Below are 22,972 nucleotides of genomic sequence, written 5' to 3' on the forward strand. Positions count from 1 at the left end.
CTTCTGGTTGAGAGGACCCGCTCCAACCAACTGAGCCATCAGGGAGCTCAGCGGCAGCTCAGCTCAAGGTGCCGTGTTCAATCTTAGTTGCAGGGGGAGGAGCCCACCTTCCCTTGCGGGAGTCGAGGAATTGAACTGGCAACCTTGTGGTTGAGAGCCCACTTCCCCATGTGGGAATCGAACTGGCAGCCTTCGGAGTTAGGAGCATGGAGCTCTAACCGCCTGAGCCACCGGGCCGGCTCCCATTTTAACCGTTTTTAAGTGTAGAGTTTAGTACTATTAAGTATATTCACATTGTTGTGCCACCACCACCCCCATCTCCAGCACTTTGTCAGCTTCCCAAACTGAAACTCTGTCCCCACTGAACAGTAACTCCCCACCCCTCCAGCCCTGGCACCCACTCTTTTCTCTCTCTCTGAGTGTGACTGCCCCAGGGCGCTCCTGTAAGTAGACTCATACAGTATCTGTCCTTTTGTGGCTTTCCCCAGTAGGTAAAGCATGTGGAACAGGACTGTGAGGTGTGAGTTAGAGGAAGAGGTGGAGGGGGTCAGGGAAAGTGGCAGCCTACTGGGAATGGAGACGGGTGGGACAGATTGAGAAGCTGTAGGGAGCAGGGCATGGGAGCTGGGACTGGGCTTGCTCAGAGAGGCCCAGCCCAGCTCAAGCTGAAGCTGGAGTTGGCCCCCACTTCCCTTTTCTATAATCCCACCTCCCAAATGCCTTTCTGAAACCCACCCTCTTCAGGCCCCTGAGTCTGAAGGGCTTAGTCTGCACCTTGCTGGCCTGCCCCCAGCATGTCCCTCCAGGAGTAGAGGCTGGGCAAGGCCCTGCCATCCTGGCCACCTGTTCACATGCCCAAGGTGCCAGAACTAGCTTCGGAGAGATGCAGGCCACAGGGCTTCCAGGCAGGGAAAGTGCACGGCCCACGTGGGGGAATGATGCTGGCCGCAAAGGACAAGCTGTGAGGTGAAGCTATGTCAAGGCTGACAGCTCAGCCTTCACCTTGCCTCTGGCTTTGTATGTCACACCTCGCCCAGGATGCCTACTAGCCATCCTGGGTGGGGGCCAGGAGCTTCCCTGTCCCGATGCCCACGGGTCCCTATCATACCCCCCTCCCAGGGACCCTCCTCATTTTCTCTCCCAGTGCTCTTTCCTTTCTAGGCTGCTGGGGGGAACAGGTGCCCTATGGTTGGTTCCCCTCCCTTCTCCAGGAAGTACCTGGAGGAAGGAACCTGAATCCCTGGGTGAGACAGAGGGGATGGGGGCAGCCAGCTTTCTCCTGCCCGTAGTGGGGCTGAATTTTAGGCTCAGATGCCAGCCACAGCCTGTTGGGATGCCCGAGGTTGCTTCCCTTTCCCTCTTCCCAAGTGTCATTTTTTAGCACGTGCTCTTTCTTCCTTGAAAGTTGTAAGACTGCTTGTTGCATACTAGCATAGGTCTTCCCCCTCACCCCGAGTCCAGGTTTCCGACCCCACAGCCACACTGTGGCTTGGAGAAAACATGGGAATCCCATGAGGAGAAATCAGGGCCCTCCCCGACCCTGTTGCCGCCGGCCTCACGTGGGATGCGTGGGTAAGGGGGGAGGGGTAGCCCCATGGATGCTGAGATGGGGACGGAGGAAGCCCTGTTGGGGTGTCCTGTCCAAGGGAGTAAGACAAGTCTACACTAAAAGCCGCTCCGAGTCCCCATGTCAGTCCACTAGGGCCCCAGTCTCCCCAAAGTGCTCCTTCAGTTACGACCTAGTCCCTTTGATTCTTCCAGCGACCCCTTGGTCCCTTCTCAGCCAGCTGAGGGTCTTTGGCACTTCCAAGGGCTCAAGTGCCCTCCAACTCTTCTTGCTTACTGCTTTGATGCCTGACGGGGCCGGGCTCAGTCCTGGGCATGACCCTCCGGGTGAGGGAAGAGTGAGTTACAGGGCATTTCGCTGAAATTTCAAAAGGCCCATCCCCTCCCCGTATTTCTGGAGCTCCTGTAGGTCTAGAGTGCTCCAATCTCATCACCTGGCTGGTTGCAAGGCTCGTAGGGTTTTATACCTTCCTGTAGTATCTGTGACATTGGAGTGTGGCAATATTTTAATTGTGCCTAGATTTCTAAGAGCCGGCACCACTCGATCTCCTGGAGCATCAGAGCTCGTCACACTGTACTGACATTGCGTATGCTCCATTCACTTTGAACACGCTTCAGGATTTTTTTTAAACCACAGAACTTGACTGCATGAGGGAACCAGAATTCGCAAAACTCTATGCAACCTTAGACAGGAAGGGGTTAGCGTGTCTGTCTTGACTGATGCTCTCAGAGATCCTGGAGAAGTCTGTTCCAGTTGGTGAGTATTAATTAATGTCAAGACTACCAGCACTTTGCCAAAACTGAGTACGTCAGAGGGACCTGTTTCAAGAGTGAGTCCCAATGACATCAAAGGGCGACTGACAGTCCCTCCCCCAGTATGTCTGAGTGCTCTCTTCAAGGGGGGTGTCATTGTGCAGCCATGGCATTCTGGCCCTTGCAGGGTATCACGTGTGAATGGAGGCTGTTTTGGAGCACGCCTGCTCCTGGGTCCCTGCCTGCAACCCTCGTCAGTTTGCTCTTACCCATCACATCTCAGGTGCAAGGAGGACCCCAGCAGAGCTCTTAGGTGCCACCTCAGAACCATGTGACTTTATGTGAAGGGACCAAATGCACACACACTATGACCACTCATACCTTCCCACCTGCCCTGTCGTCTCATTCCAAATGGAACCAAATTGGGTGTTTCGTGTTGAGACGGGCTCAAATGAGGAGACTCTGGTTGGCCGTGTTGTGACATATGGACAGACAGAAAGACACAGCCACCTCAATCTGGTCCTGTAGCATGATTCGTACATGTGTAACAGGATTCTCAGTGTTAGAGCATAATGGTGTTCCTCTGTGGGAAAAAAAATTTAAAGAAAAACTATAAAACTCTATTTAAAGCAAAAAACAAACAAACAAAAATCACTAGTAACAATCACCAGTAACCCCTGGAGTCAGATGCATCTTGTTTTGTTGTATCTTTCCAACATATGTCATGCTGGACAAAAAGAAGGTCATACCACATACTTACAGTTTTGTTATCTGCTGTTAAATCCACCTACCCTGGACGTTTTCCCATGTTACTGAGTACGGTACTAGTCTACTTTAATGTCCGCTAAGTTTATGGTGAATGAATTACCTTAATACCTACTAGATACTGCAGTGTCCTTATGTACCTTATGTACCAGAATTAATCAATCCTCCATTGCTTCACAACTTTAATGAAGTCTTTTTATTGCTTTCCTTATTTCCTTGCTCATGGCAGAACTACCCGAAAATATTGAACAGCCAGACATCATTTTTCAAAGTCGCAGCCTGAGCCTGAGGTTCACAGAACAGAAGGAAGCCAGGAGCGCCTACTGTGTGATTCCTATTGTAACAAACAGGCAAACTTGAACGCAGGTGACAAGCTAACGACAGGTAAGGAAGCAGGGATATACAGAACTTGTCATGGGAAATCCCTCGTTTGTACACTAGACTGCTAAAATTGGTCAATTGTACATACAGTTTGTATTCCCCAAATAGAGTAACTTAAATATTAAAACATACCTTTATGTGACCACCATAACTGACCCTATAAGTAAAATAAATGGCAATTTCCAATACAAGAATCGCAAAACCCACTAACCCTTAATGCTGCATATCACAGCATACAAACTCATCTCCCTATGACGTAGTCAAACTGTAGACAGCAATTTTTTAAGCTACTCTAGCATTTATACCCTACTTGGAAGTTTATATGAAACACAATTTAGTGCTAAAATATGGAAAGAAACCATATAATTCCCAAACCCAGAGGCATCCCAGTCTTGTGTAATAAGAACTATTATCCTCAGCGGCTACATCCACGGTTGCAAGCATCGTTGTACAGCATCGCAGGTCCCATATCCATGCATATGCCCACAGCAAGTACAGATATCCACCTAGAAGCATCTGCAGCATACGGACCAATGAAAATGCCTGTTGTCCTTCCATGATATGCCAGCAGGGATGACAAAGCATGATAAAGCACAACCTGCTTAACAGTCATGCCAGCCTGCAGTAAAACAGCAAAACCATCTTTGCTGTTTTGATTCACGAAGCAACTCATGACAAAAGGCAGCAACAGAAGTACTGAAGACATTTCATAGATTTTTAGTCAATTGCTAGGCCATCACCGAAATTTCACAGGCCGTCGCTCCTTATCACCATCCACACCAGTGTGGCGAGGCGGGCACCGTTCAGCTTCTCCTGAGAGCAGTGCCGACCTTGGGGGTGGTAGTTCGGGGTGCTGCTGGTGGTGATGGAGAATAGGATGGTAGTCATGACAGTGGTGAAGGAGATTGTCTGATGGAAATGAGAATGGCATTTCTTCTTGCAGCCTCTGTGTGGGCATTCCTGACAGACTTCTTGTGGATGAGCAGGAGCTATTGGGACCTCCTCGTCTTCTGAAGCTGCTGGTTGTTGAGAAGCAAAGCGGGAGCGCCCTTGTGAGTCTGCTCGTCAATAACATTCAGGTCAGTCGTCTGCGTCTCCTTTCTCCTCATTTCTTGAAAGTTGAGATTCATGCTTGGACAACTGTCTCTTCATCGCCACGTCTTCATCATTTTCAGTTTTTTTTCTTTCTTTTCTCTTTTTTTACTGGTTATTGCAATAAAAGCTACCTTAGGGCAGGGCCTGTACTTAACATGCCCAGCTCCTGGTAGGGCGTGACCTGGCAGTGGGTGAAGAATCCATGCCTCAGTAATATGAAATGTAGAAAAGGCACATTCATCTTTCTGAGTGTCCCCTGGGTCATCTCCAAGGTTTTATATACAAATGTTCATAGCAGCTTTATTTGTAAGAGCCCAAACTTAGAACCAATCCAAATGTCCAAAAACTGATGAATGAGAAAATAAACTGTGGCGCAGGCTTGCAATCGAACACTACTCTGTAGTTCAAAGGAGTAATCTGCTCATACGGCCACAACCTGGGAGCGCCTTAAAAACATTATGCGATGCGAAGTCCGAAGGCCCCAACGCAGAATAGCATACCTTGTATGATTCTAGTTAGATGTCTAATGTTGGCATATGGCTGCACCATATGAATACAGCAGAAGTTATTTAACCAAGCCCAATTGTGGGACTTGAAGTTGTTTCCCATTTTTTATGTCACAAAGAGGGCTGTGACGACCATCTTCGTGACTCACTATTTGTGGCCCATCTTAATTGTGTCTTTGGGCAAATGCCTCGAAGTGGAACTGCCTGTGTGAAGGTTGGTGCATTTTAAGGCTTTCACTAAATATTGCCAATCGGCCCTTGACGAAGTTTGCTTGGTCTGCACTCCCGCTGGCAGAGCGTGTGGGTCAAATGTCTCCGTTCTCCAATATAGCACCCCCGTGTCCAAAGCAGCACTCTTAGCCCCTGGGGGCTGTTCCAGGCCGGAGGGTCCCCCCTTAATAACGCCCTGTGTTCATTTGCAGTTCCCCTCTGTATGTGGTCACCATGAGCTCACGCACCAACAGCGGAAATTACCAAGTAGCGGGTTTCGCCATCGCCACCGCAGGATGGATCCTGTCCATCACGTGCATGGGCCTCGTCGAGTGGCGAGTGTGGCACATGAACACCACCTCCCTCTTGGAGCCTAGTGTGATCTGTGTGGGAATGTGGAAAGTCTGCGTTTACCGCCATGTTACCTACTTTGAGAGGGCCACATTGTGTTACCCTTACACCTATGGCGATACCTTCCTCCCTGTTGATATTCGTGTGGGTCAACACCTCCTGCTGTCTGCCAGCATCCTGGGGTTGCTGGGGAAGATCTTCAGTGTGTTTGCACTCAGGAAACTCTCCATTAGAATTCTCGGGAGGAAGGTCATCTGCAATCCATTTGCTCTTTCAGGAATTCTGAATATGGCTGGCGGTATCTGCATCTTCATTACCGTCATCTGGAATCACAAGTCCGTGATGAATGGAGAGGGTATATCCTTCCCGCCGTCTTTCCATATACCCCTCCAACCAGATTGGCAGGAAATGGGCAATGCCATGCTGGTGGCGTATCTGGCTGCCTTCCTGATGGTGTTAAGTGTGCTGTTTCTCCTCACTTTCAAATGCCCCGGGCCCAACCAAGTGCAGCCTGAGGTTTCGGAAATGTAAGATGCCTGGTGGCATTGGCTTTGCAAACCCCACATTACCAGGAGGTATCATTAGGATGCTCTATGACATGTTTCCAGGGAATGAAGACCATGGCCAAGGTGGTCTGGGGCAGTAAGAGGCCAACTATTTTCTTTTGTTACCTTCTGTGTCTGAATTTGTTAATCAATTCGTTGTTTAAATTAAGGAACTTGCGTTTTAAAAAAAACTTGCCCCTCTACCAGTTGGTTTTAATGGACCTGGATTTTATTTATTGTTTAATCAATACAATAAACCTACTCTATGCATATAAGAGTTCCTGAGAGTCTCTCATTTCACTCTTAAACATCTGCTAAAAACAAATGACCTTATTTCCTGTGGTATGATAATAATTTCTGTCTATCATATAAAATTTTCCAAAATGGGCATAACTCAAGAGACTAGTATAAGAAATTCCCCCACATCCATTACTAAACCCCACAATTATCAAGATTCTGCCATATTAGCATTATCTCTCCTTTCTTCCTTGCTTTTTAATCTGTTTTTCTTTTTCTGAAGGATTTTAAAGCGTACCCCACACATCATGTCCCTTCGTCCCTCTGCAGTTCAATATTACTCTCTAAAAAAAAAGATGTTTCCTTCCACAAACCATATTGTACATTTAAAAAATTAACAATTATTCCTTGTTATCATCAAATACTTAGAATTTTTAAATACCTCAAAAGTAAATCTACATTTGGATTATTTCCAAAAGTCCATCACAAGAAGAATGGATGAATTTTGGTTCACTCACACAATGGAATATTAATACACATAGATAGATAAATGAAAAATGAAACATGGATAAATCACACAAAAATAATATTGAGAGAAAAAAACTGGACACAAAAATAATCTACTACTTTTTTATTTATATAAAGTTCAGAAGGCAAAAGGAGTCTATGGCTTTAGAAACCAAAAAAAGAGATATTTTTGGGAGGAAGAGAAGGGATAGTGATGAAGCCTATCGGGGGATAGCTGGGGTACTGATAATGTTTCGTCGTGAACTGAATGCTGGTTACACTGGTATGTAAATCTAGTGGTAACTTATTGAACTGTATACTTGGGATTTTAAACTTTTCTATGTATATTACATACTTGAATAGAAAGTTTTATTTAACCCAATAGCACATAAGCTACAATTAGAATATTTAAGAAATTCTGGACAATTTGCTAACTAGGTGAAATAGTTTTTGTCTTTACAGACACTACTTTTTAAAAGGATTTCATGCTCCATGTTTTATGCTTAAAAGGAAATTCTTCACACTTTAATGCACTCAATATTTTTTCATAGCTTGTGGGACGAACATTGTATTCAATGCAATTGATTGACCTCATGGTATAAAAATGGAATCCAAAGAATGTAAAATAAATGTTTGTTTAAGAGAGAACTGTGAAATAAACAGGTTTTAGAATTTGCACTTTAATAAATAATTCTAAATTGCATGATAAAAAAGAAAAAATGAAATTTACAAGTGCTCACTCTGCCTCTGACGTCTTAATTTAAAGCACTCTTTCAAAATGCAATCATAATGTATATATTATTTGACGCCTTACTTTTTTCACTTGGCACATAAATTCCTGCAGATCACACCATATCAGTGTATGGAGACCTGTCTCATTTTTTTTGGCTGCATAGATTCCATTGTGCGGATGTACCCTACTTATTCAACCAGCTGGATGTGTATGCACGTAGGTATGTATTATAACTTTGTGCATACAACTTTTTGTGTTTTGCCAGTATCTGTAGGATAGATTTCTAGGACTCCTGGATCGAAAGGTCAACGTATCTGTCATTAAAAATATATATATTGCTAAATCTACTAGAGGGATGACCTGTCAAAATGCCACCTGGGCCTGTGGTCTCATCTGAGGGCTCAGTGGGGAAGGATCCACTTCATAGCGCACTTACATTGTTGGCAGGATTCCTTTCTTTGGCTCCTCACAAGCTGTTGGCGAGAGTCTTCAGTTCCTTGCCAGGTGGACCTGTCCATAGTGCTTCTCAGAACATGGCAGCTGGCTTCATCAGAACAAGTTGAGTGAGAGAGCAAGAGAGTGCTCGCCAGATGGCAGTCACAAGTGTTTTACACCTAATCACAGAACTCACATTCCATCACTTCTGCCATTTTCTCTTTATCAGAAGCAAATCACCAAGGCCAGCTCCCGCTCAAGGGGAGGAGACCGAGCGCGTGAGTATAGAGAGGTGGGACTCATCGGGGGCCATGTCACTAGATGCCTACCACAATTTCCTATTTCTAGCCCATTCTTCTTTTCATTTGTTGGTAGTCTTTATTTTTAGGAGGTCTTAAAATACCGTGTTTCCCCGAAAATAAGACCTGGCTGGACAATCAGCTCTAATGTATCTTTTGGAGCAAAAATTAATATAAGACTCGGTCTTATTTTACTATAATAGAAGACCGGATCTTTATAATATATAATATAATGTAATGTAATGTAATGTAGTATCGTATCGTTTCGTATCGTATCGTATCGTATAGTATAGTATAGTATAATATAGTATAATATAATATAATATAATATAATATAATATAATATAATATAATATAATAATACTGGGTATAATATAATATAATATAATATAATATAATATAATATAATATAATATAATACCAGGTCTTATATTAATTTTTCCTCCAAAAGACGCATTAGAGCTGATTGTCCAGCTAGGTCTTATGTTTGGGGCACCATGGTAGTAAGAATATTTGCTCCTTGTCCTGTTATCTTTTAGTTATAAATATCTTTCTTAATTTCTCCTTTATTTTAAAACTTTGCTTATGGTATTCTTGTGTTATGGAAATGTTTTTGTAAATTTTACATATTGTCAAATTTGTCCGTCTTTTATTGCTTCTAGTATTTGAGTCATAATTTAGGTATATTTTCCTCACTCCCATGTTATAAAAGCATTTGTTCATCTTTTTTCCCCTTGTATTTGAATGGTTTCATTTTTTATGGTATTCATTTGGAATTTATCCTGATATACAATGTGATATGTTGGGTCAGATTTATCTTTTCGAAATGATTCTCCTTTTGTACCAATACCACTTAACAAAAAGCCCCATCTTTTCTCCACTGATTTGATATGCTACCTTCTCTCGTATACTAAATTTTCATAGATATTGGATCCATTTCTGGACATTCTATTTGACTCCTTTAGTGTATTAATGTGCTAATACTATACCATCTTAAATTTTAGAGTCTTATGTTAAAATAGTATGATATGTGGTGTGCTTATTCGCTCCCCATCCTTATGACTTTCTGTGTTGTTTCTGCTTAGTTTTCCATATGAATTTTACAATCAACTTGTCTTCAGACTGGAAAAAAATCTGTTTTTGTTTTTATTAAGATCACGCTACGTTTATAACTTAACTTAGGGATAATTGACATATTTATGATATTGAGTCTTCTTATTCAAGAACCTGGTATGTCTTTCCCTTTGTTCAACTCTACTTTTGTTTTTGAGGAGTGTTTAAGGTGGTTTCCTCTGCATTGCGCTGTTTCCAGAATGGGGCAGTTATAAGAAAAGGTGATGTATGCATGTGTACTTGGACTTATGCATGAATGCAACTTTTCATTTCTTGTGGGTGCATAGTTATGTTGGAGTGGGATTGCTGGGGCAGATGGTAACTCATTTTCAGACCTTAAATCCATGTTTACTTTTTCCATTCAGCGTTAATAATTGTGTGTGGGTGGTGATGGTAAATATTTCTTCTCTTTTGGTGATTATTAATACAACAGTTAAGATAATTTTTACAAAATTTGTATTAGGAGCATAGGTCTTGTTTATACAAATGTTAAGTAACTGCTCCCAGAACCCCACCCAATAGGTATGCCCTGGGGATTGTGGCGATGACTTTTTCTCCCACACTTCATGGGTGGTTCAACCAGCTGCCAGGGTAACTCGTAAGCTCCCCTAATGCCCTCAATTGATTACATTCCAAAGTCACGCTTAAGGCCAACTCAGGAGAGAGAGAGACAACGACTTCACCTTGTTCACTCACTGATGAATTCTTTCACCAAATATTAATTGGATGTTTTGCACATGAGAAGTGCCACCAAAAACATTCATCCAAGAACTGTACGGCTATAGCATATACAAGACACACACCCTCTACTTGTGCTGCTTGGTTGCTCACAGCTCTTCAGATGTTTAGAAGACTTCAATCAAAATGAAATAAATGACTGAGAAAGGTCATGAGTGGGTTAAAAATTAGACATACTTGAATCTCAGAGCCACACACTGAGGGTCAGACTGAGTTCATAGGAGAGAAATCAGAGTGCTAACGTGAAATGTCTTTCTTCTCGAAGAGTATTTATTTAAGTCTGTGAGAGCACAGTGTTTGAAAAATGTTCTCCACTGTGACGTAAGTCTGTCAGCTATTGAATATGAGTTCCCAAAACACTGCCTATGGACCCAAGTGGCTGGTGCTCTGCTAGAACGTTAAGCGGGCTTTTTGCCTTTGGCCTTTCGAGTTTGATTTGTGGGCAGCAGATTCTTCCTCTCTGATGGAGGTTTTGTAAAACTGTAACAGCATTCTGTAGGAAACGTCCCTTCCCTGCTGACCATTATTTGCATAATGTCCTTAGCTCTCCAGCGTTGGGAACTGGGAGGAAAGTACACCCTTTTGCATTCTGTTTGAGTTCCTGTCTTCCTTCCCAGGAGTTTGAAAGGAGCTGGATGGTGTCTGAGTCCCATTCAGACCTTCAGGGCTGGCCTTGGACTGAGTCTTACGTAGTCTCCACTCAACTACAAGAATGGCTTATAAAATGGTTCCTAGGTAAATATCACGCTTCCCCCAATGAAATCTGTCCCTATGGTTTGTCTAATGGAGGCCAACCTTACATATAGGGTTGAAAGAAGGTGTGTGTTATTTAAGTGGATCAAAACCACGAGTTACTTGGAAAAAAGAGGCTCTTGGAAGACATGCTTATAAGGAACAGTTACTCAAATCGCCTCCCTCGGAGGTGAGAGGTGGACCATGCAGAGGGCAGCCCGTCTGCTACCTCTGCTACCTGGTGGTCACAGAAGGAAGTGACTGAACTGGCTTGAGATGTGGAAAGTGGTCCCTTAACGCTCTTCTGCCGTCAGTCTCCGCAGCGAGCAAGGTAATGGGTCATAAAGATTTTAGACACAAAGGGTGAGGGCATCACCATGGCAGGGTCTGCTTTGGGGGAGCAGGGTAAAAGGAGAAAAGGAAATGGAGTTTCAAGACCTTCTGACAGACTTTTTGGAAAGATTCTTTAATAAGAGACTCTCTATTTTTTACGGGAAGAAGCCAAGAGAATGTGTTCTGTGCATTTCCTGGTGGCAGAACACGCACTGAGGATGCCGCCAGGACATTTGTTGTTGAGGCCGTGAAGAAAGGAGTCACTGGTGACGGCACTCCCAGACGGAGGGACAGCAGAGTGGCACAGGTCAGTGCTGCCAACTCCTTCATGCTCCCCGGCCTTCTCCTCAGTCCCAGCTTGGACTCTGAAGAAACAGCAGGAGGTGGCAGTTGTCACAATGCCCAATGAGTTGAGTGTTTCAGGAGTCGCTTTCACCTTTCTCTTCCTGGCAGGCCCTGGGCTGGCCTGGGGAATGTGCTGGGTAGGGTCGGTCACCAGGGATCACAGTGTTCCTGTGACAGAGAGGACATGGGGCAGTTGGTTCCCTCTTCCACACGACTGATTGAAATCTAGAGGTTCTAAGTGGCTTGTCCCCGGTCAGAGGAAAACTGGGGTGAAAGCCCAGGACTTCTGACACAGTCCTCTGTCTTAACAGTCAAAGCAAGGGATAATAGTATCTGCTGGAGAGCCAGTTTGCTGCTCCAAAGCCTACTGTTCACCTGGCTGAGGGGTCTGATCGGAGACCTCCCCCACCCCCTCACAGTGTCCTGTGCATGCTCCTCTTAGGACAGATGCTCTTCCTCTAGGAGGCAGGTCAAAACTTCTGGCGTCCAGAATATTCCATCCATTTGCCTTTCTCCGAGGCCTCATCTCCTCTTCAAAGAGGGAAGCTCCCTCCACAGAGAAAATCAGCGGAGCAGAAATAAGGTGCATGGTCTCTTGTGAAATGTCAAAGACCCATCTAACTAGCTGTACTTTTACTAGAAAACTAATTCTATGAAGCACACATTTCCTACCGCCCCTTGAGCGTAAACATCAAATTACAGAGAAAACACATGTCTTACTTGTTTTTAAATACCGATAAATTCCTCCCCGTAATAGCCCCATACTGGGGAGACCCCAAATGTTCATCAACAGAAGAATGGGTATACAAATTGGTTACACCCATACATGGAGTGCGACACCATAAAAATGAACAATGTGATGGTACATTCAACAACACATGTGACTCTCAAAAATGTGATGAGCAGAAGAAACCAAACGCTTGCAGGCCTGCAGGGTCAGGCAGTCATGGCTGTTGACTAGCAAGAGGCATAGAAGACCTTATCTGCGAGACAGGAATATTTTATTTCTTGATCTCAGTGGAGCTTACAGGGGAATCTCAAGCTGCACGCTTAACACTGGTATATTTTACTCTGTATAAATTATTCCTCAACTGTGGGAGGCCAGTTAGCTCAGTTGGTTAGAGCCCGGTGCTCTTAACAACAAGGTTGCTGGTTCGATCCCCACATGGGCCACTGTGAGCTACGCCCCCTGCAACTAGATTGAAACAACTAGTTGACTTGGAGCTGATGGGTCCTGGAAAGACTCATTGAAAAAGAAAAAAAAAAGTTAAAAAAAAAGAAATTATACCTCAACTAAAACATGAAACCAAAAGTAGTAAAAAATGAAACTCTATGCCTCTCCCATTTTTCTCCCTATTTGCCATCCCCCATCTCCCCAATTTTCTCTTCTCTGCCCACTTCTATCCCTGCTTCATGCTTGTCGTGTGTGAGCTTCTAGAAGGAAATGTTAAATTCAAGCTATAAATTTACAACTCTAAGCACAGCCAGGTGACAGCCATATTTAAGGCAGAATAGAGGCGGGAAGAATGGAATCGACCTTTGCAACTGAAAGAGAAGAAGGCCACTGCTGAGGGCCTGTGACAGAATGGGTTCACAGCACTGTCCAAGGTCACTTAAGGCAGGCACATTCCCCATGGCCCTGACCTTGGTTCCTATCACGATATGTCTTCTTTACAATGGCTGTGGCCCTTCTTACAGTTTTCCTACTTAACACTCTCATGAATTACAGTGACTCTTTGCCTAGGACCTCAAACAAGAAATTTTTATTCTCGAAAGATTTCTCAACTCTTCAAGGGGGGTTCCACATCTCTAGCCTCTGGCCCTTTAAAGCATCTCTTGTCAGCCTTGGTAGTCGTGGAAACATAAGAATGTTTTCATTTATATGTTTACCTTACAACTTGGCAGTTACTGACTCTTTGTACAACTGACAAATAGTCCTCCTGCCTTTTATTATTTGTTGGGGAAGAAGTGTGGTCTATCTTGGCACTGGTTAAGAAGAGCCCGGAGATTTCTTGAGGGCCACTTTCATTTCATCTTCCCTGTCATCGGAAGGTCCTACAAAAGGGGTAAGTACAGGCCACCTTTATTTTGAAATAAAGTAATATCACATTTTCGGCCTGGTCTACTAACCTCTGTGCTATTGGATATTTTAACTGAAGCCATCTGAGTGTCACTTTGAATGTGGACTGTAATTCATAACATTAGGGAATGTCATCTCCACCATCACATATTTCTTTACAGGAAACAATGACATGACTGAGTGTGAGTGTGGGAAAGCAAATGGCTAACGTGTGACCTAGAAATGTAAGTGATGGTGCAACCAAGCCGTAGCATCTCATTGTTTCAATAAATTGAACACATCTTTGCTCTTCATAAAGTGTCTATTTTCTTGTGACAGGTTTGAAATTGTAGTAAAAGCTACGAAAGATACAATTTACCATTTTAACCGTTTTTTTTAAAGATTTTATTGGGGAAGGGGAACAGGACTTTATTGGGGAACAGTGTGTACTTCCAGGACTATTCTCCAAGTCAAGTTGTTGTCCTTTCAATCTTAGTTGTGGAGGGTGCCATTCAGCTTCAAGTTGTTGTCCTTTCAGTCTTAGTTGTGGAGGGTGCAGCTCAGCTCCAGGTCCAGTTGCCGTTGCTAGTTGCAGGGGGTACAGCCCACCATCCCTTGCGGGAGTCGAACCGGCAACCTTGTGGTTGAGAGGATGCGCTCCAACCAACTGAGCCATCCGGGAGCTCAGCAGCAGCTCAGCTCAAGGTGCCGTGTTCAATCTTAGTTGCAGGGGGCACTGCCCACCTTCCCTTGCGGGAGTCGAGGAATTGAACTGGCAACCTTGTGGTTGAGAGCCCACTTCCCCATGTGGGAATCGAACTGGCAGCCTTCGGAGTTAGGAGCATGGAGCTCTAACCGCCTGAGCCACCGGGCCGGCTCCCATTTTAACCGTTTTTAAGTGTAGAGTTTAGTACTATTAAGTATATTCACATTGTTGTGCCACCAGCACCCCCATCTCCAGCACTTTGTCAGCTTCCCAAACTGAAACTCTGTCCCCACTGAACAGTAACTCCCCACCCCTCCAGCCCTGGCACCCACTCTTTTCTCTCTCTCTGAGTGTGACTGCCCCAGGGCGCTCCTGTAAGTAGACTCATACAGTATCTGTCCTTTTGTGGCTTTCCCCAGTAGGTAAAGCATGTGGAACAGGACTGTGAGGTGTGAGTTAGAGGAAGAGGTGGAGGGGTCAGGGAAAGTGGCAGCCTACTGGGAATGGAGACGGGTGGGACAGATTGAGAAGCTGTAGGGAGCAGGGCATGGGAGCTGGGACTGGGCTTGCTCAGAGAGGCCCAGCCCAGCTCAAGCTGAAGCTGGAGTTGGCCCCCACTTCCCTTTTCTATAATCCCACTTCCCAAATGCCTTTCTGAAACCCACCCTCTTCAGGCCCCTGAGTCTGAAGGGCTTAGTCTGCACCTTGCTGGCCTGCCCCCAGCATGTCCTTCCAGGAGTAGAGGCTGGGCAAGGCCCTGCCATCCTGGCCACCTGTTCACATGCCCAAGGTGCCAGAACTAGCTTCGGAGAGATGCAGGCCACAGGGCTTCCAGGCAGGGAAAGTGTGCGTCCCACGTGGGGGAATGATGCTGGCAGCGGAGGACAAGCTGTGAGGTGAAGCTATGTCAAGGCTGACAGCTCAGCCTTCACCTTGCCTCTGGCTTTGTATGTCACACCCCGCCCAGGATGCGTACTAGCCATCCTGGGTGGGGGGCCAGGAGCTTCCCTGTCCCGATGCCCACGGGTCCCTATCATACCCCCCTCCCAGGGACCCTCCTCATTTTCTCTCCCAGTGCTCTTTCCTTTCTAGGCTGCTGGGGGGAACAGGTGCCCTATGGTTGGTTCCCCTCCCTTCTCCAGGAAGTACCTGGAGGAAGGAACCTGAATCCCTGGGTGAGACAGAGGGGATGGGGGCAGCCAGCTTTCTCCTGCCCGTAGTGGGGCTGAATTTTAGGCTCAGATGCCAGCCACAGCCTGTTGGGATGCCCGAGGTTGCTTCCCTTTCCCTCTTCCCAAGTGTCATTTTTTAGCACGTGCTCTTTCTTCCTTGAAAGTTGTAAGACTGCTTGTTGCATACTAGCATAGGTCTTCCCCCTCACCCCGAGTCCAGGTTTCCGAGCCCACAGCCATGCTGAGGCTTGGAGAAAACGTGGGAATCCCATGAGGAGAAATCAGGGCCCTCCCCGACCCTGTTGCCGCCGGCCTCACGTGAGATGTGTGGGTAAGGGGGGAGGGCTAGCCCCATGGTTGCTGAGATGGGGACGGAGGAAGCCCTGTTGGGGTGTCCTGTCCAAGGGAGTAAGACAAGTCTACACTAAAAGCCGCTCCGAGTCCCCATGTCAGTCCACTAGGGCCCCAGTCTCCCCAAAGTGCTCCTTCAGTTACGACCTAGTCCCTTTGATTCTTCCAGCGATCCCTTGGTCCCTTCTCAGCCAGCTGAGGGTCTTTGGCACTTCCAAGGGCTCAAGTGCCCTCCAACTCTTCTTGCTTACTGCTTTGATGCCAGATGGGGCCGGGCTCAGTCTTGGGCATGACCCTCCTGGTGAGGGAAGAGTGAGTTACAGGGCATTTCGCTGAAATTTCAAAAGGCCCATCCCCTCCCCGTATTTCTGAAGCTCCTGTAGGTCTAGAGTGCTCCAATCTCATCACCTGGCTGGTTGCAAGGCTCGTAGGGTTTTATACCTTCCTGTAGTATCTGTGACATTGGAGTGTGGCAATATTTTAATTGTGCCTAGATTTCTAAGAGCCGGCACCACTCGATCTCCTGGAGCATCAGAGCTCGTCACACTGTACTGACATTGCGTATGCTCCATTCACTTTGAACACGCTTCAGGATTTTTTTTAAACCACAGAACTTGACTGCATGAGGGAACCAGAATTCACAAAATTCTATGCAACCTTAGACAGGAAGGGGTTAGCGTGTCTGTCTTGACTGATGCTCTCAGAGATCCTGGAGAAGTCTGTTCCAGTTGGTGAGTATTAATTAATGTCAAGACTACCAGCACTTTGCCAAAACTGAGTACGTCAGAGGGACCTGTTTCAAGAGTGAGTCCCAATGACATCAAAGGGCGACTGACAGTCCCTCCCCCAGTATGTCTGAGTGCTCTCTTCAAGGGGGGTGTCATTGTGCAGCCATGGCATTCTGGCCCTTGCAGGGTATCACGTGTGAATGGAGGCTGTTTTGGAGCACGCCTGCTCCTGGGTCCCTGCCTGCAACCCTCGTCAGTTTGCTCTTACCCATCACGTCTCAGGTGCAAAGAGGACCCCAGCAGAGCTCTTAGGTGCCACCTCAGATCCATGTGGCTTTATGTGAAGGGACCAAATGCACACACACTATGACCACTCATACCTTCCCACCTGCCCTGTCGTCTCATTCCAAATGGAACCAAGTTGGGTGTTTCGTGTTGAGACGGGCTCAAATGAGGAGACTCTGGTTGGCCGTGTTGTGACATATGGACAGACAGAAAGACACAGCCACCTCAATCTGGTCCTGTAGCATGATTCGTACATGTGTAACAGGATTCTCAGTGTTAGAGCATAATGGTGTTCCTCTGTGGGAAAAAAAAATTAAAGAAAAACTATAAAACTCTATTTAAAGCAAAAAACAAACAAACAAAAATCACTAGTAACAATCACCAGTAACCCCCGGAGTCAGATGCATCTTGTTTTGTTGTATCTTTCCAACATATGTCATGCTGGACAAAAATAAGGTCATACCACATACTTACAGTTTTGTTATCTGCTGTTAAATCCACCTACCCTGGACGTTTTCCCATGTTACTGAGTACGGTACTAGTCTACTTTAATGTCCGCTAAGTTTATGGTGAATGAATTACCTTAATACCTACTAGATACTGCAGTGTCCTTATGTACCTTATGTACCAGAATTAATCAATCCTCCATTGCTTCACAACTTTAATGAAGTCTTTTTATTGCTTTCCTTATTTCCTTGCTCATGGCAGAAATACCTGAAAATATTGAACAGCCAGACATCATTTTTCAAAGTCGCAGCCTGAGCCTGAGGTTCACAGAACAGAAGGAAGCCAGGAGCGCCTACTGTGTGATTCCTATTGTAACAAACAGGCAAACTTGAACGCAGGTGACAAGCTAAGGACAGGTAAGGAAGCAGAGATATACAGAACATGTCATGGGAAATCCCTTGTTTGTACACTAGACTGCTAAAATTGGTCAATTGTACATACAGTTTGTATTCCCCAAATAGAGTAACTTAAATATTAAAACATACCTTTATGTGACCACCATAACTGACCCTATAAGTAAAATAAATGGCAATTTCCAATACAAGAATCGCAAAACCCACTAACCCTTAATGCTGCATATCACAGCATACAAACTCATCTCCCTATGACGTAGTCAAACTGTAGACAGCAATTTTTTAAGCTACTCTAGCATTTATACCCTACTTGGAAGTTTATATGAAACACAATGTAGTGCTAAAATATGGAAAGAAACCATATAATTCCCAAACCCAGAAGCATCCCAGTCTTGTGTAATAAGAACTATTATCCTCAGCGGCTACATCCACGGTTGCAAGCATCGTTGTACAGCATCGCAGGTCCCATATCCATGCATATGCCCACAGCAAGTGCAGATATCCACCTAGAAGCATCTGCAGCATACAGACCAATGAAAATGCCTGTTGTCCTTCCATGATATGCCAGCAGGGATGACAAAGCATGATAAAGCACAACCTGCTTAACAGTCATGCCAGCCTGCAGTAAAACAGCAAAACCACCTTTGCTTTTTGATTCACGAAGCAACTCATGACAAAAGGCAGCAACAGAAGTACTGAAGACATTTCATAGATTTTTAGTGAATTGCTAGGCCATCACCGAAATTTCACAGGCTGTCGCTCCTTATCACCATCCACACCAGTGTGGCGAGGCGGGCACCGTTCAGCTTCTCCTGAGAGCAGTGCCGATCGTGACCTTGGGGGTGGTAGTTTGGGGTGCTGGTGGTGGTGATGGAGAATAGGATGGTAGTCATGACGGTGGTGAAGGAGATTGTCTGATGGAAATGTGAATGGCATTTCTTCTTGCAGCCTCTGCGTAGGCATTCCTGACAGACTTCTTGTGGATGAGCAGGAGCTATTGGGACCTCCTCGTCTTCTGAAGCTGCTGGTTGTTGAGAAGCAAAGCGGGAGCGCCCCTGTGAGTCTGCTCGTCAATAACGTTCAGGTCAGTCGTCTGCGTCTCCTTTCTCCTCATTTCTTGAAAGTTGAGATTCATGCTTGGACAACTGTCTCTTCATCTCCACGTCATCATCATTTTCAGTTTTTTACTGGTTATTGCAATAAAAGCTACCTAAGGGCAGGGCCTGTACTTAACATGCCCAGCTCCTGGTAGGGCGTGACCTGGCAGTGGGTGAAGAATCCATGCCTCAGTAATATGAAATGTAGAAAAGGCACATTCATCTTTCTGAGTGTCCCCTGGGTCATCTCCAAGGTTTTATATACAAATGTTCATAGCAGCTTTATTCGTAAGAGCCCAAACTTAGAACCAATCCAAATGTCCAAAAACTGATGAATGAGAAAATAAACTGTGGCGCATGCTTGCAATCGAACACTACTCTGTAGTTCAAAGGAGTAATCTGCTCACACGGCCACAACCTGGGTGAACATTAAAAACATTATGCGAAGTCCGAAGGCCCCAATGCAGAATAGCATACCTTGTATGATTCTAGTTAGATGTCTAACGTCGGCATATGGCTGCACCATATGAATACAGCAGAAGTTATTTAACCAAGCCCAATTGTGGGACTTGAAGTTGTTTCCCATTTTTTAATGTCACAAAGAGGGCTGTGACGACCATCTTCGTGACTCACTATTTGTGGCCCATCTTTATTGTGTCTTTGGGCAAATGCCTCGAAGTGGAACTGCCTGTGTGAAGGTTGGTGCATTTTAAGGCTTTTGCTAAATATTGCCAATCGGCCCTTGACGAAGTTTGCTTGGTCTGCACTCCCACTGGCAGAGCGTGTGGGTCAAATGTCTCCGTTCTCCAATATAGCACCCCCGTGTCCAAAGCAGCACTCTTAGCCCCTGGGGGCTGTTCCAGGCCGGAGGGTCCCCCCTTAATAACGCCCTGTGTTCATTTGCAGTTCCCCTCTGTATGTGGTCACCATGAGCTTGCACACCAAGAGCGCCAATTGCCAAGTAGTGGGTTTCGCCATCGCCACTGTAGGATGGATCCTGTCCATCAAGTGCATGGGCCTCGTCGAGTGGCGAGTGTGGCACATGAACAGCACCTCCCTCTTGGAGCCTAGTGTGATCTGTGTGGGAATGTGGAAAGTCTGCGTTTACCGCCATGTTACCTACTTTGACAGGGACACATTGTGTTACCCTTACACCTATGGCGATACCTTCCTCCCTGTTGATATTCGTGTGGGTCAACACCTCCTGCTGGCTGCCAGCATCCTGGGGTTGCTGGGGAAGATCTTCAGTGTGTTTGCACTCAGGAAACTCTCCATGGGAATTCTCGGGAGGAAGGTCATCTGTAATCCATTTGCTCTTTCAGGAATTCTGAATATGGCTGGCGGTATCTGCATCTTCATTACCGTCATCTGGAATCACAAGTCTGTGATGAATGGAGAGGGTATATCCTTCCCGCTATCTTTCCATATACCCCTCCAACCAAATCGGCAGGAAATGGGCAATGCCATGCTGGTGGCGTATCTGTCTGCCTTCCTGATGCTGTTAAGTGTGCTGTTTCACCTTCCTTTCAAATGCCCCGTGCCCAACCAAGTGCAGCCTGAGGTTTCGGAAATGTAAGATGCCTGGTGGCATTGGCTTTGCAAACCCCACATTACCAGGAGGTATCATTAGGATGCTCTATGACATGTTTCCAGGGAATGAAGACCATGGCCAAGGTGGTCTGGGGCAGAAAGCGGCCAACTATTTTCTTTTGTTACCTTCTGTGTCTGAATTTGTTCATCAATTTGTTGTTTAAATTAAGGAACTTGCATTTTAAAAAAAACTTGCCCACCTACCAGTTGGTTTTAATGGACCTGGATTTTAATTATTGTTTAATCAATACAATAAACCTACTCTATGCATATAAGAGTTCCTGAGAGTCTCTCATTTCACTCTTAAACATCTGCTAAAAACAAATGACCTTATTTCCTGTGGTATGATAATAATTTCTGTCTATCATATAAAATTTTCCAAAATGGGCATAACTCAAGAGACTAGTATAAGAAATTCCCCCACATCCATTACTAAACCCCACAATTATCAAGATTCTGCCATATTAGCATTATCTCTCCTTTCTTCCTTGCTTTTTAATCTGTTTTTCTTTTTCTGAAGGATTTTAAAGCGTACCCCACACATCATGTCCCTTCGTCCCTCTGCAGTTCAATATTACTCTCTAAAAAAAAAGATGTTTCCTTCCACAAACCATATTGTACATTTAAAAAATTAACAATTATTCCTTGTTATCATCAAATACTTGGAATTTTTAAATACCTCAAAAGTAAATCTACATTTGGATTATTTCCAAAAGTCCATCACAAGAAGAATGGATGAATTTTGGTTCACTCACACAATGGAATATTAATACACATAGATAGATAAATGAAAAATGAAACATGGATAAATCACACAAAAATAATATTGAGAGAAAAAAACTGGACACAAAAATAATCTACTACTTTTTTATTTATATAAAGTTCAGAAGGCAAAAGGAATCTATGGCTTTAGAAACCAAAAAAAAAAGATGTCTTTAGGAAGAAGAGAAGGGATAGTGATGAAGCCTATCGGGGGATAGCTGGGGTACTGATAATGTTTCGTTGTGAACTGAATGCTGGTTACACTGGTATGTAAATCTAGTGGTAACTTATTGAACTGTATACTTGGGATTTTAAACTTTTCTATGTATATTACATACTTGAATAGAAAGTTTTATTTAACCCAATAGCACATAAGCTACAATTAGAATATTTAAGAAATTCTGGACAATTTGCTAACTAGGTGAAATAGTTTTTGTCTTTACAGACACTACTTTTTAAAAGGATTTCATGCTCCATGTTTTATGCTTAAAAGGAAATTCTTCACACTTTAATGCACTCAATATTTTTTCATAGCTTGTGGGACGAACATTGTATTCAATGCAATTGATTGACCTCATGGTATAAAAATGGAATCCAAAGAATGTAAAATAAATGTTTGTTTAAGAGAGAACTGTGAAATAAACAGGTTTTAGAATTTGCACTTTAATAAATAATTCTAAATTGCATGATAAAAAAGAAAAAATGAAATTTACAAGTGCTCACCCTGCCTCTGACGTCTTAATTTAAAGCACTCTTTCAAAATGCAATCATAATGTATATATTATTTGACGCCTTACTTTTTTCACTTGGCACATAAATTCCTGCAGATCACACCATATCAGTGTATGGAGACCTGTCTCATTTTTTTTGGCTGCATAGATTCCACTGTGCGGATGTACCCTACTTATTCAACCAGCTGGATGTGTATGCACGTAGGTATGTATTATAACTTTGTGCATACAACTTTTTGTGTTTTGCCAGTATCTGTAGGATAGATTTCTAGGACTCCTGGATCGAAAGGTCAACGTATCTGTCATTAAAAATATATATATTGCTAAATCTACTAGAGGGATGACCTGTCAAAATGCTACCTGGGCCTGTGGTCTCATCTGAGGGCTCAGTGGGGAAGGATCCACTTCATAGCGCACTTACATTGTTGGCAGGATTCCTTTCTTTGGCTCCTCACAAGCTGTTGGTGAGAGTCTTCAGTTCCTTGCCAGGTGGACCTGTCCATAGTGCTTCTCAGAACATGGCAGCTGGCTTCATCAGAACAAGTTGAGTGAGAGAGCAAGAGAGTGCTCGCCAGATGGCAGTCACAAGTGTTTTACACCTAATCACAGAACTCACATTCCATCACTTCTGCCATTTTCTCTTTATCAGAAGCAAATCACCAAGGCCAGCTCCCGCTCAAGGGGAGGAGACCGAGCGCGTGAGTATAGAGAGGTGGGACTCATCGGGGGCCATGTCACTAGATGCCTACCACAATTTCCTATTTCTAGCCCATTCTTCTTTTCATTTGTTGGTAGTCTTTATTTTTAGGAGGTCTTAAAATACCGTTTTTCCCTGAAAATGAGACCTGGCCGGACAAACAGCGCTAATGTATCTTTTGGAGTAAAAATTAATACAAGACTCAGCCTTATTTTACCATAATAGAAGACCGAGTCTTTGTAATATATATAATATAATATAATATAATATAATATAATATAATATAATAT

The 22,972-nt window shown here is 44.5% G+C and overlaps 4 pseudogenes across 2 annotated transcripts; 2 read left to right on the plus strand and 2 right to left on the minus strand.

Moving 5' to 3' along the window:
* Positions 1-3,757: 3,757 nt before the first annotated feature.
* On the minus strand, positions 3,758-5,202 carry LOC148754550 (zinc transporter ZIP6-like; annotated as a pseudogene).
* LOC148754551 (claudin-34 pseudogene) lies at positions 4,411-6,384 on the plus strand (annotated as a pseudogene). Its single transcript, XR_016019961.1, has 2 exons — positions 4,411-4,544; positions 5,489-6,384. The product of XR_016019961.1 is annotated as a claudin-34 pseudogene (transcript).
* Positions 6,385-18,097: 11,713 nt separating this feature from the next.
* LOC141569907 (zinc transporter ZIP6 pseudogene) lies at positions 18,098-19,522 on the minus strand (annotated as a pseudogene).
* Positions 18,770-20,592, plus strand: LOC148754552 (claudin-34 pseudogene; annotated as a pseudogene). The gene is made up of 2 exons (XR_016019970.1): positions 18,770-18,889; positions 19,809-20,592. The product of XR_016019970.1 is annotated as a claudin-34 pseudogene (transcript).
* The last annotated feature ends 2,380 nt before the right edge of the window (positions 20,593-22,972 follow it).

This window comes from Rhinolophus sinicus, chromosome 18 (assembly GCF_057876585.1).
Source record: "Rhinolophus sinicus isolate RSI-liver-muscle chromosome 18, RSI-T2T, whole genome shotgun sequence".
Taxonomy (NCBI): Eukaryota; Metazoa; Chordata; class Mammalia; order Chiroptera; family Rhinolophidae; genus Rhinolophus; species Rhinolophus sinicus.